This window comes from Rhea americana, unplaced genomic scaffold (genome assembly GCF_003343005.1).
Source record: "Rhea americana isolate MKP2758 unplaced genomic scaffold, rheAme1 scaffold_140, whole genome shotgun sequence".
Taxonomy (NCBI): domain Eukaryota; kingdom Metazoa; phylum Chordata; class Aves; order Rheiformes; family Rheidae; genus Rhea; species Rhea americana.
This window is the reverse complement of record NW_028185484.1, coordinates 909,719-926,439: the sequence shown is the minus strand read 5'-3', so window position 1 is coordinate 926,439 and position 16,721 is coordinate 909,719. Positions and strand designations below refer to the sequence as shown.

Genomic DNA, 16,721 nt, shown 5'->3' with positions numbered 1-16,721 from the left:
TCTGTGACGATCTGTCCCCATGATCCTGATAATACCCTTTCTTTGCCACCTATCCCAATATTAGGGCATTAGCACTGAGCTACCTGAAGAGGTCGGAGCCTTGTTGGCCCGTTATGCAGATTTTGTCCTTTTCCTGCAACGAAGCTGTTTTGGAAAGCATGGCATGTCAGGGACAGAGATGAAACGACTTGTTCTGTCCATAATAACAGCTTACGTGATCTCACTTTATTATATTTCCCTGGAACACAGATAGTTCTGTTGGTATTTGTGAGCCGGCCGGTCCATCAGAGGAGCAGCATCCAGCAGCTTGCTGTCAGAGCTCTGTTTCTTCCCAAACTCTTCTGCGGAGGAAAAACACTCGGCGAGTTATTTTTGGGCAGAGGAGAGGGGGCGGCTTTCTGTGCTAGCTGCAAGCAAGACGACAACAACCGGACTCCGAGGCCCCAGGAAAGCTGTGCATCTCGATAATAAAGGAAAGGTTATGGAGCCCGTGTATCTGGCCGGGTTTTTTGGAGCTCCTTAGCTTTATCTGTGGCTCCCTTGGAAGCTTTTTGAACAGGCTTAGCTAGTCTGTCCTTCTTCTTTAAATCCTGCTCCTCTCCATCCCTTTGCACTTTTTCCTTTCTAGAGAAGCAGGGGAAAGTGACTCATTACTCAGCCCACGAGGAAACTTTAATGAATAAATACGTTTGGGGAGGGGGGGGAAAAGAAAGAAAACAAAATTCTCTTGTCTGGAGCAGAGTGATAATTTTGCTGTCTTGAACTATGAAAGAGTAAGTTAGGCTGTTGCTTTTTATACACTTTAAATTAATTGAGTTACAACAAGTATTTTACTGCTCRTGTTGAAATTAATAGTCCTTTGTTGGGACTTCAACTGTGGGTTTATTTGTTTTTTTGTTTGTTTGCTTGTTTGTTTTTCCTTTGCTTCAAGAGCAAAATACAGCCAAACCCCCAGCTCTTTCAACACCCGCAGGCCCCGCTGGAGGGAGCGTTTCACTGTYCTACCTTCCTTTCTGGGAATGCGTTGTGCTAATTGGGGCAAATATAACCAACCATGCAGGAGCAAGAGTAGAAGAGTAGTAGAAAGCTTCTTCTCCCATGCCTGGGAAGAGGAGCTGTCACTTTTGCTAATTTAAAAGTTGTGAAATCGCCCCAATTCTGAGGTGGAGTGACTGCTAGCGGGTACAGGACGTATTTTCGCTCTTTCATGGCTTTCTAGCTGGAGACATTTGTTCTGGTGCAGCATGGAAAAGGCCTAGCCAGGAGGACGAGCGCTGGCTTTTGGGGGTTTTGCTCCCTGGGGGAGACAGTACTGCCTGTGATGGATCTGGTCAGCGGAAGATTGACGGTAACCTTTTGGGTCTCACCATGGATAGTAATGCAGCGACCGGACCTGTGCACCCCATGCTCGGGGCATCACTGGCACCATGTGAGTTGAGGGACCACTGCTGATCAGGCACTGTGAATGTTTGCCATCTTTTGGGAGCAACCTAGTGTTAGCTCTGCTTTCTGCTTTCTACACTTGAAGAAGAAAATAATAATAATAATAATAATAATAAAACGTACTGCTTAGAGAAGTAATGTTCGTGTCTTTAAGAGGAGCTGTGCTTTTCCATTAAGACTCTGAAAAAAATACCTTTATTTAGCCTTCTTCCTTCCTTTGCTGCTCAGATGGAAAGAACCTTCCTGATGCTTTTTAGTCTTTCTCCATTAATGAAAGAACTACACATACCTGCAGTTTTAAAAATATACCCAATTCACTCCTGTTTTTGCTTCTCTATCTTCTGTTCTACATCTCCCTCTTTAGGACTTCTCCACTGAGTAAGATGACACTGTGCATACACATTTGGAGCAAATGCATGAGTTTTGCAATATATAGAACACTAAGGTCAATTGACTGCGGCTGTTCTGGTAGTAATAACTGAGAATTTCACTTGATTTTATTTAAAGGTGGATCTTCATTTCTAAGACTCTCCTTGAACTCAAAAGCTCGTTACTGCTCTGTTTCTCTTCTATAAGCTCCAAGTCTCTTTATCTTTGTTTAAATACAGCAAAGCAATGTTTTCAAAGGGAGGGAAGAGGGTGAGAAAGAAGTGTGGGTGCTCCTCTGAGATTGAGCCCATCCATTTTTATCTTGTTATATATCATTTTTACTTAATGCTGTTATATTATTTCAACTGCACTTGGATTTTAGATTCGATGCAGAGATGAAGTTGCTATAACAACATGATGATTCACATAATGCTACCAACAATCTGTCGGGATTTATTTTTCTATCATGATGACTTAAATGTTTTCGGTGGGGATTTCTATCTATTTTCAGAGAGACTGTACCATGAGGTTTTGGTAGAGATTTTGTTTGGATTATCTGGCTTCAAAGTAGTAGCACCTGCACTTTATATATAACGCTCTTCACCTCTGAAAGAGATCTCAAAGCACTTTGCAGAGGTTGGTAGTATGGGGGAAAAAAAATACATGCGGATGCAGGATTTAACCAAGCACATTGAGCATGTTGGGTTCAACCAGGGCAGGCTTCAGGTGCTTTGCTCTGTTGCTCAGTTAGTTATCCATTTTATTCCTTCTTTTACAGGCACAGCTGATAAGAAGTCGGTTATTTATGAATTTGAGATTCATGCTGTTAAAAGAGAGGCACAAGTTCAGAGGTCTCAGATTTCCCCTGGAAGAACATTGTCAGGATCTTTGTTACTGCCTAAGGTGCTCTGAAGTCACTGGAGAGTTGAGTGATAGATCCAGGGGAACTTGATAATATATGTAGCTTTCTGATTGCAGTCAGTGATTACAAAGTCTACCTTTTGTCTTTTATGTTTAATAGAAAACATGCACAGAATTAAGGCCAACTGGGCAACTGTTCCCCCCCCCCCATTTGGAAAATAACAGTTCGTACAGAAATGTCTACTAAATGCCAGTTGTAAGCTGATTTTCCTTTGCAAAGAAGCAATCTTGATGGGAGGTTTCTCAGGGTACCTCCAAAGACTGTAAGCTTCTCTTTTCACCTTTGAAACTTAAGCAAGGAACTTAAATGCTTTTGTCATCCTGAAGCCTCAGACTGTGTCTTCTACTCTCCATTTTCTGCCTGGGATTAAAAACTTCAAATAATGCCGATGCAAATAAAGCAAGGTGCTTCACACTTTTCTTGGAGTTGTGGGTTTTTCTAGTCTCAAAGTCAACACCTTTGTTTTAAATGATACCTTTTCCTTTCTTATTAACAAATCTAGAATTACTTGGTCAGGTTAGTTGCTGACTTATGCTGTGATACGTCTAAACTTTTAGGTATTTGTGTGATCTGTAGAACAGCAGATGCTAAGTTGTCTTCATGACAACAACTTCCTTGTGGCTCGTTGAATGGGACACGGGACCTGCAACTTCCACATGGATTTGGTTCATGGCCTCTGCCAGCTGTGGCCCTTTTCCAGCTAGACTTTTAGGAGTTTTAAGTAAGTCAACATGAAATTGTAAGATGTTTTCTTCCTAAACATCTGGCTGGAAATATATATATATATATATATAGATATATATACATATATATGTATATGGAGAGAGAGAAAGAGATTTTTTTTCCATGCCCATGTAGTGCTATAGCAAGACCAGTAGCCTTTGGGCAAGACCTGTTCCTCCTTGCAAAGTCCTGCACTAATCTTAGAAACCTCCAGAGGTGATAATGTGCTTTTGGCCAGCTTAACTGTGGAGTTGGAGTCTCTTTATCTTGCCTGACAACTGGAATGTAATTGATACTTTAAAAAGGTCTGGGCTTTCTGTCCTGCCTAATTGTGTTAAATTACATTTACATGCTGAAGAGAGTGCCTGGGAGAGGCTGTTGAAGCCTRTATGCATTTTTAAATTTGTAAATGACATAAGGCTAAAGCATCAGATARTTGACTCTAAAGGCCTTGCTGAAATGCACAGATATTTTCATATCTTTGCCTCCCCCTGTGCTGAATTACAGCCCCTACGTTGAGTTGGTGTCAGCTGTATTAGGGGTAAAGGAAGAATCTTGGCTGAGAAAACAGCCAGTGTTGGAAATCTGCTGTCGGAGCGCTAATATTGGTTTGTTAGMCAGAAGATAGTTCAGAAGTGCTAGGTTTATCAGCAAGGTCCAGTTGTTTTTCATGTGAATTTTTAAAATTTTAGGAGTTTCTGGTCCTTACACATGACATTGCAGCTGTGGTAGAATTTTCTCAGCAGAGTCAGATTTTTTCACTCTGTCCTCCTGCATCAGAGGAAGTTTCTTCTCCTGRCTGCTGCTATCCACATAACTTACCAAACTCCTCTCTGCTTTCCTTTTTCAAAGACTGCTGTGAGTGGCTGGATATTTGGACACCACAATAAAAATGCAGTAAAACTACAGGCAGTGAAAAGTAGATGATAGTAATTATAACTTTTCTAGAGATACAATTGAGAAGTTAAAAGCTTGTGAAGCAGACAAGCCAGCAGAGTGTATGAACTGGCGCCGGCATCTCTATGGGGTATTGCCCTCACTTCTTTCCTAGACATAATTTTAATCCCTGGACCGARTTGACAAACCTGACTTTATCCCAAGCAGACTCCTCGATGAAGCAGATTGCTTCAGTAAGTGTCCATGTTTCAAGACAAAAAGCAATCATTTCTGTGTCGTTTTAGCAGCTGCTTACAGCTTGGTTTGAACCTTAAAGTGTGCATCCTAAGTGTAGGCAGCTGTGTCTTCTGAGCTGGAAGGTTTCTGAGATGGTCTGGTTTTATTATTGGAGTCCTGATACAGTAAACAGCCGTGGAGGCATCCTAAACCAAGTGGATGAGAGAAGTCATTTGAACAAGTCTGTTGGGAATTGGCAGTTGTTCCTGTGAAAAGAGTCGTGGTTGCCTTTTGCTACTCAGATTATTGGCAAAGTTGTTTTTTCTCAGTTCTTACCACCCATATTTTTCTGTGTTGGAGGATGACTGGCTCTGTGCTCTTCAGGGAGCCTCACTGTGTCTCAAGCAGCAAATTTAGACTAAGCTATGATAATCGTCATCTGGCCTCAAAGTCCTTCTGTGAAAAAGTGTTTTACCGAAGGGTCTTCTGGACATATACGTCCTTGTCTCTTCAGAGGCACCTACCTGTCATGGGGTGCCTTGGGCTACCCTATGGCAAATCCACACTTGTGCTGTCACAATTCTAGTAGTTCTGTAGGTCATTATGTTTTTTAGAGTTTGTAACTTGCTATGAGTATATCTTTTTTTCTCCCAGAAAGGCTTTTAACACCTGCGATGAGTTTGTCAAACTGTTTTGCTAGAATAGGCTGATGGTAAAGCTGGTGCCTTGTTTTGAAGTCTGGTAAAAGCTGCTATGATTGCAGCTTCTCTTTAGTTCTTTCAGCTGTCGAGAATCTATAGACATGACATTAATTTCAAAGTCTCTTTGGTATTGTGGTTCTTTTTCTGGAGTAATATGGTGAATATGCAAACAAAGCAAGAATTTGGAGAACTGTAAAACGAACCATGCAGTTATAAATGAGCCTAGACAACCTATCAGTAACCAYATGCAATAGATTTCAGTTTCTCTTCTTGACCTGCTGGCCCTAGGAGCCTTGCATCCTTAGTTTTTTGGGTTGTGGTTAATGGAATGAAAAGGCTGTGGTTGTCCAGGTCTCTAGTTCRGCTATCTTCCACTGGTCCCATCTGCTAATTAATCCTACAGAAGAAACAGAGTCTATACTATGCCAGCAGGAACTGTCATAAGCAATTTTTTATGTCTAGTAYTTGGGCATGGAATAGGGGAAGGCATGGACATTTCTCAGAAGGGCAAGGGAGTAATGGTAGGTGATGGATSCAGATGGAGTGGAAGTGCCTTCAGAAAAGGGTCTCTTCTCCTCCTCTGTAGTTTCCATACACATGAGTTTTGACAGCATTAAAGGTTCACATAACCTCTCTAGTCCTTGTTTTTTCAAGAGAGAGAGCTGGTACAATCCATTTATGCCATTACAAGCTGAGAAGAACGTGGCATCTCCACAGACAGTTGTTCCCTGGAGCATATTTATTATTTTGTGTAAAGATRAGAGGTAGTCCAGCAGTTAGGATGCTAACTTTTGAGGGGAAAAGTGAAGAAACCTGGGTTTCTCTGCTTACCTGAAAAACTGAGCAAGATGGAAATGAGGACCAACCTTAAAGGGGTAATGCAGTTCGAAATGGGTGTTTCAGATTTCTCCAGCTTTGTTAAGCAAAAGTTTTGTTAGTAATACAGGTGTAAAGGATGCTCTGTATGTCAGCTGATGTTGGCACTGTCCTGGTTTGCATCCTAGAGGCTATATATGTTTCAGARTGATGCTGTACATCTAACGGGCACAGTTTGTGTGTCAGCTCAGGGAAATTCCTGGAGAGACCACCAAGCAAAGTCTTCTAGACAGCAGCCTTATTGGATGTTGTACAAGTGAAGGGGAATTTTGTGCCTCCACTTTTTTTTTTTTTTTTTTTTTTTTTTTTTTTTAGTAAATATTGTGTTCATGTGTTTGGACAGCATTTTCATTCAAAAAGGGAGGGAAGGAATGAAAGTGTCACCCACACCCAGGGTGCTAGGCACATAACTCAGGAGAATTACTCATAAAACTACAAACTCAGTATGGAACTATGGAAGATTTCTTCCACCAATTTCCTCAGTCTGGCCACAATCCTGAAATTAATCTCACCTAAACATTCAGGATCGTTTTCTCTATCAGTGCAGGCAAAAATTGTTTCCTTTTGCGGCTGTATGCTTCAGACAAAAAGGAAGCCCAAATATATACTTAACTATTAAATGGGTGCATTCACTCTTTTTTAAGGAGAACGATCCCAGGCTGAAGATGAAGCATATCCCCTGGAAGCCAGAGGACTGGTTGCATTTAGCATTTTCATTGTAGCATGGGTATCAGCATACACGGCTGGAAATCCATTGCGACTTTGTCAGACTCATTAGAGCCATTCTTGCTCGTGCTGTCCGAGGGGTCAGCACGCAGTTCTCGCAACCTCCCTTCTTTCCCCATCAAGTTGTAATGCATTTTTCTCTGCCGTCTCCTGTGCTCGGTTTCGTTCTCAAAATTCTTGGCGAAGGGCACAARTGACCAGCGTCACCCTCCGCTGCACTTGTGCACGCTTATCCTGCCTGAAAGTCAGGATGCTTTTCCCAGCATTTCCTTTTCAGATGGATCTCTCCATTCAAGAGGCTGCTGTTTTGCTCTGCTTGGGAAAACAGAAATGCTCTACACKCACGCGTGTAGGTGGAACACATTGGGAAAGACTCAAAGCGCTTGAGCAGTTGGTGAGCTTGGTGACTGAGGTAGTTGTGCTCCCCCCACTTCCCCTGTGGGGCTTAGAGTCTTTAGGAGGAGGAAATAGTTTTACMCTTTCGGGTATCAAATGGGATTTGGAGTTACTATGCCCTGTTTAGGAGTAAGATAATATTAAAGAACATCTGTGGCATGAGCTGATACTGTGAATCTTTCTTTTTGCCTGGAAGAGCTGGCACGCGCCAGCTCTCAAAGTACGTGCTCCCACACTTCTCCCTGATGGAGTAATCCCTTGTGTTTTAGCGCCTCTTAGCAATACCCTGCAGTAAACGAGCATGTTGAGAACATGAGGGTTGAAATTCAGCTCTAAACACATCTCCTACTGCTGTTTCCAAAACTCAGAGATCTCTTATATACTCTTCATCATAGTCTTCCTTAATTTACATTCCCAGAATGGGAGAGTCAATACTTGGGCTTAGAAGTCGTGAATTTCCAGCTCGTGGCCACTATTTCTCCTTTCTCTTCCTGTAAGAAGGCAATGCAGTAAGGGTGCGTTGGGATATCYGACAGAAAAAACCTTCTCTTGACCAGAATGATTGTGGCATTGCTCAATGAGAAGTTGGACCTAGGACATTGTGTGCAATACAAGCAAACTGGCAAGGTGCCCATCTCTTCGTCCTRTCTGGGTTGTTGCTTCTGTGCTAGGAAAGTCCTAGTGAAAGTATGAAAGAAAAAAAAAGKGTAGAGCAGGCAAGATCAACTGACAAAGCTGACAGGTCTGTTAATCTCTAACATACTGGTGACATTTCTTCTGTCAACTGTGAGATGTGGTTAAAGGCTTTTTTTAAAAGTTCCCATCTACCCTACTGGCTACTTCTACCTTGCTTGACTTCAAGAGGACATGAGGGTGCAACAGGGGACATCCCAAGTGTGGGACGTTGAAGGGAAAAGGCTGGTGCTGGGCTTTCCTTCTAGCTGGGTCACTTTTCTCCTTTGTGCCTCTGGTGGYGCCCCTGACTGTTATGCCCACTTAGTTTGTTAAGGGTGCTCTTGTGAGTAAGCTGTTGAAGTTTAATGAATACTACTCGTCGGGTAAGAAAGGTTATGGTAAAGATGAGGAGAGGGTGGGGAAAGGGCAGAGATGAGTTGCCCAAGGGTGAATTTTGTGGGTTGTATAGAAAGGTGATTGGGAATTGCATCCTCTAGCTGCAACAATTCAATAAGATCARTGTTTACCAAACACCTTGCACAATTTGATCTAAATCTTGATTAAACCCCTAGGCCAATTGTCCTGTCCTGAAGCACAGGGTAACTTACTATTTTTTTTTTCAATGCCTCTCTGTGTTTCTCACAGCCAGCAACAACAAAAAGCCGATACAGGAGGGGAAAGGCTGCAGGCRTAGCTCGTAATTGGCTTGGTTTATTTGCACAGAGGTCACTGAAGGCTGGACTGCTGCTCAGGGCAGATACAAATCATTGCTGTGATTTTATCTCTAAATTTTTTTGGCTRGGGAAATTGTGTCCATTTCTAATGATTTTTTTAATAAATATATGTGTAGCCTAGAAATAATAAATTTGTTACTACTTTGAAAATTCTGTTGTATTTAACCAAAGAGGAGCAAAGCAGTACAGTAGATATTGCAGTATCATGTGATGCGTGAGGAAGAGCTTCATCGTTGRCATTAACTGAACAGATGAGTGTGTTCATTAGGAGAAAGGCCTTTCRTGGGAACAGACTGATGAATGGACAGTGCAGTTTTCTTTGTAGTAGAGTAAACTAGGAAAAGCTGCTTACTTAACAGTTGTTGCAAGGCAGGTAGATATGCTAAGGAACCCACCGTTTATCTAGCTAATGGTCATCTTGTATAGTCCAGGTGCTTGAGGACAAAAACCTGTGAACCYGTATCACCAGTACCACAGCTCCCAGTTGCACCTCAAAAGCTGCCTGGTTGTGTACATGTGTATAAGCACACATGCGAAACAACCTGCCAGTGAGAAATACACAGATCTTGATTCAGAGTGGCTCTTCACATTCTGTCAAATTTAACATATGCTGAAATGCTTAACTAGGTGGTGGCCAGAATGTTCCTCCCATGGCAGGGTCAGGATGCTAAAGAAAACAGGCTGGTTAAATGAGTGATTTGTCTTTTGCATCGCTGATTCTAATTTTTATTTTTCATATGTACCATGCAACCAATTCACAGCCCTCTGCTTTTGCACTTCTGGTAATTTTGAGGTCTTAAAACCCTTTAGCAATTTAGAGCTTCATATCTTCATTCTTTTTAAATGGAGGTGCTTCTTCCTTACTTAGTGATGTTTCRAGGAATCAGCGCTTGCTTTTGAACCTGTTCATACAACGCAACTCAAAGAATGCAAGTTCTTGCTGGACTCCAGAATTCATGGCTCTGATGGTGTCCATGTCCTTAGCAATAGAAGTGAAACAATTTTCATCCCAGTATTAATCTGCTATCTCAATTTTCCTTCCAGATTGCAAGGAAGACTTTTGTGACAAAGAGAAAAGGACTCTGGAACCAGTTGGTAAGAGCATCCCTACGGGACTAGGTTATCTTTGCATATGGAAGGATGGGGCTCGGGCAGATGAAAATATTGTGTGTGTTTGCTCATGTGAAATGGGTTATTTCTGGCTTTCATTTATAGCAGGTTCATTCTCTTTTTGACTGAGTTGACAAAACAGAGAACTGTTCTATGGAAGTTTTACACTCCATCTTCTCCAAAGCAAGGCCCTCTTGGAAGATCTTCTGTTCTTTCTAAACTCTTCCAAGCTGAAACCCTGCTAGGTAATATTGTTTTAAGTGTCTGTACTAAAATGGTTGGAAATACCGTTTATCTAACTTAATTAAAAAGCCATCTGTTTACCTATTCAGGAGTAGCTGTTGGTCTGGCTAGTTGTCTTTTTTACTCCTACATCCTTGGTCTTTGTGCCAAAGTAGACAGTACACAACCATCCTACAGAAAGCTAGCTGGTGAGCAGGGTTTGGCAATATGTTGCTTTTGCTTTTCCGCATGCTGAGATGATGGCGAGGCCAGGGAGGGAGTCCCTGTGCGTCATGCCTTGGCTTGACTCACGAAGAGAGCAGCCTCTATCCTAGAGAGAGATGTAGCCGTATTTTCCTGTTTCCTCTCTTCCTCTCTGTTTCCTTGTTGTTGACGTGCTGGTCATTTGATGGTGTGATATCTTAATTCTCTAGAGCTGTTACAAAACAAATGAAATGTGGATAATAGCAGAGTTTTGAAATGTGGGTGCTTAAAAATGCAGTGCAAAATTCCCTGAAAATTTGTTTGTTCTGTGGGCTATGGCTTAAATTCCTGTTCCTCCCCTTGGAAGCTCTTGCTGGAGTGAGTAAAGCTGTGTTGCTCCCCTGAGCCCTCTGATGCGTGGTTTCACACCACGCTAGCCATGTGGGCAAGCGTCCTCTCGGTGCTCACCAGACTGGTCGTGGCAGCGAAGTGCGATGGTGCTGGAGTTACATCCCAGAGGGTTTGCCATCTGTTTCACTAGCAGATTTCACAAGGGGATAACTCTGTTCTTGGCCAAGAGAGCAGAAGCAAAGCTTCACTGTTTTTTCCAGTAACTGTTGTTTTGTTTCCATCCGGCTTTCCTCGTCTTTGAGATTTAGGGAGCAGCTGTGGATCTACATGACTCTTTCATGAGGTCCCTTGGGACAGTGATTTTGGATTGTCACCTACAAGTCTCGTTAAAAGGGAGTAGAGCTTTGTGTAATTATTTTTGCGGGTTCCAACGTTACCTGCTACGACTTCAAAATGCCGGTGCTGGAGCTGTGGAATGGGCACCTGTTTTGATATGTATTTCCCTGAAATTTCAGTGGTCATTGCCACTGAATCTTCTTTTAGCTATACTGTRTAAAGAGCATTAGTGGTCTTACCACGCTTCTGAGTAGTCACTCCGTGCCATGTTTGGCATTAGAGGATTAACATAAATTATCCTTGTACAAAGAGCTGGGCTGAAAGCTCCAGGACTTGGCTTTCAGTGCTAACTAGTCATGCCTTAAAACAAATTCTACTGAAGGCATCTTTCTTGGTTTTATAGGTTTGTTTCCATCTTTTGCTTTGATGTGCAGTTTCTTCTATGGCAGAAAGGAGGGACAGATTTCATGGGAATATCATCTCTGGAAGCTCTGTAAACCAGTGTGTTAGAAAGCATTTTTGTGGTTACTATAGCCAAGCAGTTTGTGGGGCAGATCTTTAGCAGCAAGAGGGAATTAACTGTTCTAGCATATCTGCATCTCTAACCCACCTTGATTTCACTGAACCCAGAGTTGCAGACTTGATGTAGGAAGGTGCTGGATGGTGTTGGGTGGTGTGAATTATTAAGGACATGAAACCCGATGAATGTGAAGGTCCCTTCAGGCTCTGAAAAATGTGTTGTTTGTGTCAACTAGGGTCAAGCTATTTATCTCCCACCAGCTGCCGCAACGGTCCCTATCTGTGTTGACAGTATGTTGACCCTTGTTGCTTTGTTGGCCCATTGAACTTTGTAACCATTTCTATGATGTTCAAGCACTCCTGGATGCTTTCTGGCTGCACCCTTCCCAATTTCTCCATATATACTATCAAAGTTGGGGCAAGCTCTTGTGCATCTGCCCATCTTCCTGCTGTGTGATACAGATAGAGAGAGCCTGTGGGAACCTGGGGGATGTTGTTTGGGGAGGGTTACCTCAGCCACAGGTTGGGCGTGGGATGCTCCCAAGGGCCTCACTGTTTGGTAGCCACGGGGCTTTGCGGTGCTAACCCAGGATGTCCATTCATCTGAGTGCAAAGCCATAGAAGGACGTCTCTTGGGGCAAGGAGGCCAAATCTTTGTCTGTTTAAATTAGCTATTTTTCACCTCTTTAAGATATTAAAGTTGAGGCAACAGAGTTGTTTTTAGCTCCTTGATTCTTCACAACCTGGATCTGTGCTGAGTGAGCTCTGATGAAGGTAGCTGAACCTGCAGCTTTGCATCATGCTGCACTTTACCCACCCAGCAAGTTCAGCTTCAGCTTTTGAACCTTTCTTACAAGAACTTTTCTTTTTCCTTGTCTCTGACTGGTCATCAGTGCTTTCATGTAGAAGCACGCTGATTAGAAAACTTGTGTTTATATTAGCGTATTAAAAATGCATATGTACACATGTGCATGCACACTCCTGCTCCCCCCCTTCCCAATACCTATGTGGTACCTTTGCTAAAGCAAACAGATGCATGACATCCCAGGAGGGATGTGAGAAGGGATGGTGCATCACAGGACTTGGTTAAATACATCAGTGTTTTACATATTAGTCTCAGCTGTACAAGGATGAAGGACTCCAAAAGATAGGAGGAAGAGTAATTTTTATATCTATTTTTGTCCAGTTTCTCCATACTCTTCCAGTTATGCATTTCTTGCCTGTTGACAATATTCCTCAGATAGGGAAAATTGGGATTTTAAGAGAGAGGAAGATTTATCTTAGTTTTGAGACGCAGGGGAATACAGGGAAATAGAGTTATAGTTATTGCAGTAGTTATTGCTAAGGACAGCACTCGAACGTTTGTCTTCCTTAAAAATGAGCTTAATCTCCACCATCCGTAAAGGGATTGATGTGAGCTTTCCTGTGCTGGACAGGTGTTTGGAGCAAGCACCAGCACCTGAAAATGCATGAACTATGGAAAATCTGATGTTGCTTCTTCTCTTACCCTCCTGCTGAATCATAAATCTGCTCATGGTTGCTGTCACCTATTTTCTAGCCTGTCAAGGACCTATTTTGCAACTTGGAAGGGGTGGGGGAGGAATGAGATTTTCTTTGACCTCGCTCCATCAACTGGCTACCAGTGTCCGACCAGGATGATCTGACTGCATTGAGGATTTACCTTTATTTTTGCAGGACTTTTTTGACCTCTGTGTCAGTTTTGGTTGGAGCCCCGCTTCTGAGGGCACATCTGTGGGCTTACCGCTTTTCTCTTCCCCCTGTGGATTTTTGGATTTTTGTGTATTTTAAAACACCTACTTTACATAAGGGCAGGTTTCTTTGCTAGTTTAGGGTGGCAGCCACCATTTCTACAGCTGTTGCATTGGGAGTTATGTTTTTAAGTGGTGAGGAAGGAACAATGCAAGTTAAGTTCTACTTTCAAAGATCTAAAGGGCCAGAAATATTTATCTCTTAGCTGATTAGGGTGACAACTCTCTAAATTGCTTGCCTGCAATCAAGGTTATTTTATAGAGCCTTAGTGGCGCTCTTTCTTCTCTATCTGTATGTGAGAACGGAGATCCTGTGGAGGGGTGAGGTAGAGCAGAAACCTGGAGGGTTGTGATTATAAGGTTGAAGTGTTGTCTCAGCAGAAGATTTTATTGGCAGCAACAGAGCAGAGAGAAAGAAGACAGAAAGTGGTGGCTGCCCCTGGATTTGCATGGGAGAAAGGTTCCCAAACCCGCAAACAGACCCAGCTTTGAACAGGAAGAAAGCAAAAACCCTCTGGTGCTATCAGAATCTCGCCTTAAGAATTTTAAGGGAAAGGAGTTGCTCTTTTCTAAAATGATATTTTTTTTCTATGGAATTTGAAATGTTGAAACTTGGTGAGATTGCTAGAGATTTCCTGATCCCACTGCCCTTCCTTACCCTTGTCTTTCAGTCTGGCGCAGCCTACAGTGGAGAATGTTGGCTCCAAAAATCAAGCAAGGCAGAAATAGTGAAAAAGAGAAGCAATGACATGGTACCCATCACTGAGAGAGGTAGTGGGGTATGTTTGTTTGTTTGTTTGTTTGTTGGTTGGTTTTGCATTTGAACATGATTTGAACCAGTGATTGCTGTTTTAAGGCAGTTCTGCAGGTTCACTCGTGTCATCATCCCTTGTCTCCCTGAGTACATAATTGCTTAAGGTACTCTATTCTGGCTTAAGCTGACCAGCTGGAAAGGATCTTTTCTTGGAAATTTTAAGCAAGATCCATGAAATATGTTGCAAATTAGAAAGAAATTTGCTCAATTTGTATTGAGACGGTGGATGGAAAGCAGAATAGGGAATAGCTTGCAAATAGAGAGCTGAAAAGGCTCAACTTCAAAACCGGTGTGTCTGAATATCATTCTGAAGTGCTCGGGATCAAAACGTCTTTGCTGACTGCAGAATATTGTCTGTGCCCAGAAGGGCTGTCGCTTCTCAACAAGGTGGGGTTRTTCAGTAAGTGGTTACAATTTTGTGGGAAAATATCTAGAAGTGATTAAGAAGTAATTTAAAATATCCGTAAAGAAAGCTTTCAGTAAAGCTTTTGCCTGTGGCATTAAACAGTCTGTTTTTTTCCCCCCCGTCATTTATAACAAGCTGATTGTCACGCTGTAGGCATTTTTGTGATTAAAAAACAACCTCACGTATCGACCAAAGCTAAGCAACCTAAGGCGCATGGAACATAGTCTCCAAACAACCACCTGCGGCTGTGGATGTTGATTGCTCTAGGACTAGCAGATTTGGCATATCTGTGTATTTTTAAATAACCCCATACGCTTATGGTGCCAGCTATGGGAGGGGTATTATTTCCATTCTTTCGCTGACTCTTAAAGTGGACCAGGAAAGCATATATGATGTGGTTTGTGTTTTGATTATGCTAGAATAATAATGACAAAGAAAGGCAAGTAGTCAGGGCAAACTGTGAAGTCGAGGGGATGTAGGTATATTAACCCATTGCTGGGACTGAAGAAAGCCCATTTGACTCATCGTGGGACAGCCAAGGTTGCAGCTCCAAAAGCGCTTGTTGTATATTGTGTCCACATAATAATATAATTTATTACTAAGAATAACACGTGTCTGACACTGCAAAGTGCAGACTGTCCTGAGCTTGCCCAAGGAGCTTGAAGAAGCTGAAAACCACTTTGGATTGGATCTGGAAGTGTTTTTCTTCAGTAGTTGCTTTCTTTAGAGGGTTCTTGAGGTGACTTTTGAGTCAGATRTCTTTGCAGCCCTCTTGACCTTCACTTGGTGTTGCGAGTGCTCTTACAGACCCGCTGTTAACTGTCTCAAGCGGGTAAGTGGAGAATGTTAAGCTTAATTATCAAACTAAAAGGAGCTGATTGCAAGAAGCAAACAATGAATGTGTTTTATGTTTTATTTAGTTTGCTTTTTCAAATAAATACTACCTGTTYTGCTGGAGTGAATGATTTTACAGTCAGTAGATAATGTTGGTGGGATTGGACTTTGCTAGACATGTGGGGTGGCCTGTGTAAAGCAGTTTGTAGGACTGGGCTCRTGAGAGTTGTCTCTACTTACTGCTGCCTTTGATCCAGAGAGGCCTCTGCACTTTAGCTCCTCTGGAGTCCGTGGACCTGCCCTCCAGAAATCTCTTCTGTTGAGAAAAGCTGGCTGAAGGTAACAGGCAAAATCATTTGGAGGAAGTTCCTGGAGAAGAAGGGAAGCAACGGAGGAGGAACTTTTGGCATTTGAGTGCCATCCCTATGCTCTCTGCTTCGTCCAGGCTGTCACAGCACAGTGTATCGACAGCTGTTTTGGGGCATCGACATCGCTATAGACATCGCTGTTAATGCCACTGACTTGGCATCTCTTTTCAGATATCATCCCAAAGCTCTCTTCTGTCTATCTCTTCCCTCCTGTCTACATCCCTAAATAATACCCGAGGGAAGAAAGGGTTTTCTGATTGTTGATATGTAAAATGCTGTCTAAAGCAAGGCTTTCTTGGGCAGTGTTGCTCACCACTTGGATGCAGCCACAGATTCACTGGCTGGCTCACAGCCCACAACCACCTTCTGGCACTTCTCTGTCCTTTGGCCAATTTCTCTGGCTCCTTTTTTTCTAGTTAACAAAATCTGACGACTATTACACTGAAACACTATCCTCCTCAACAAGATTTTCCCCTCCTTGGCCCTTAGTTGTTTATTGGACTTGTATTTTTTTCCTTAGGGCTGGAGAATAGAGGTGAAATCCAGTTGAATGAAGAAACCAAATGCTGGAAAGCTTTGCCAGCCTCCAAAACCTGGGCTAGGACAACATCAGTTCCCAAATGCTTTTGCTGGCAGTTCAGCTCCTGCTCTTGAGTAATGCTTCTGTGATAGATACCTATTGGGCTCTGCTGGACTCAGGAACCAACGCAGTGGGGATTTTAGGAAGAAGGTGGTCAAAATGCTGTTACTTGGCTGATCTTGCCTGGACATCCTCTTCAGAGGAGGRTGGCCTCTGAGTGGTCTTGTTGGCATAATTTGTTTCTCCTTTCACAACTGCATGCACGCCTAACCTTTTTGATAAAAAATTCATACTTGTCTTCAAAGCTCTGTATTTACCATAAGCAATATATGCTCTGCATCTGTTATAGGGAAGCCATTATTAAGAGCAAACCACTGGATTTTACTGTCTAAATTAACAGGTAATTGCACAYGGTGAAAGAAGGGGGCCTGGTAGAGGGGAGAATCTGTAGGCTGATGTGTTATTTACAAAATAACCTCATCATTTTTATTTTGTGATCCAATTATAGAAGAACAAGGGGAGGAAAAAAT

At 42.5% G+C, this 16,721-nt stretch overlaps 1 protein-coding gene across 3 annotated transcripts in view; it reads left to right on the top strand.

Moving 5' to 3' along the window:
• The window catches only part of TSNARE1 (t-SNARE domain containing 1), a 459,605-nt gene that overhangs the window by 35,491 nt on the left and 407,393 nt on the right, over positions 1-16,721 (top strand). For all 3 annotated transcript variants that reach the window (XM_085298727.1, XM_085298725.1, XM_085298726.1), the window contains exon 2: positions 9,723-9,773. The gene's annotated coding sequence lies outside the window, so the exon portion shown is untranslated. The remainder of the gene's footprint in view (positions 1-9,722; positions 9,774-16,721) is intronic.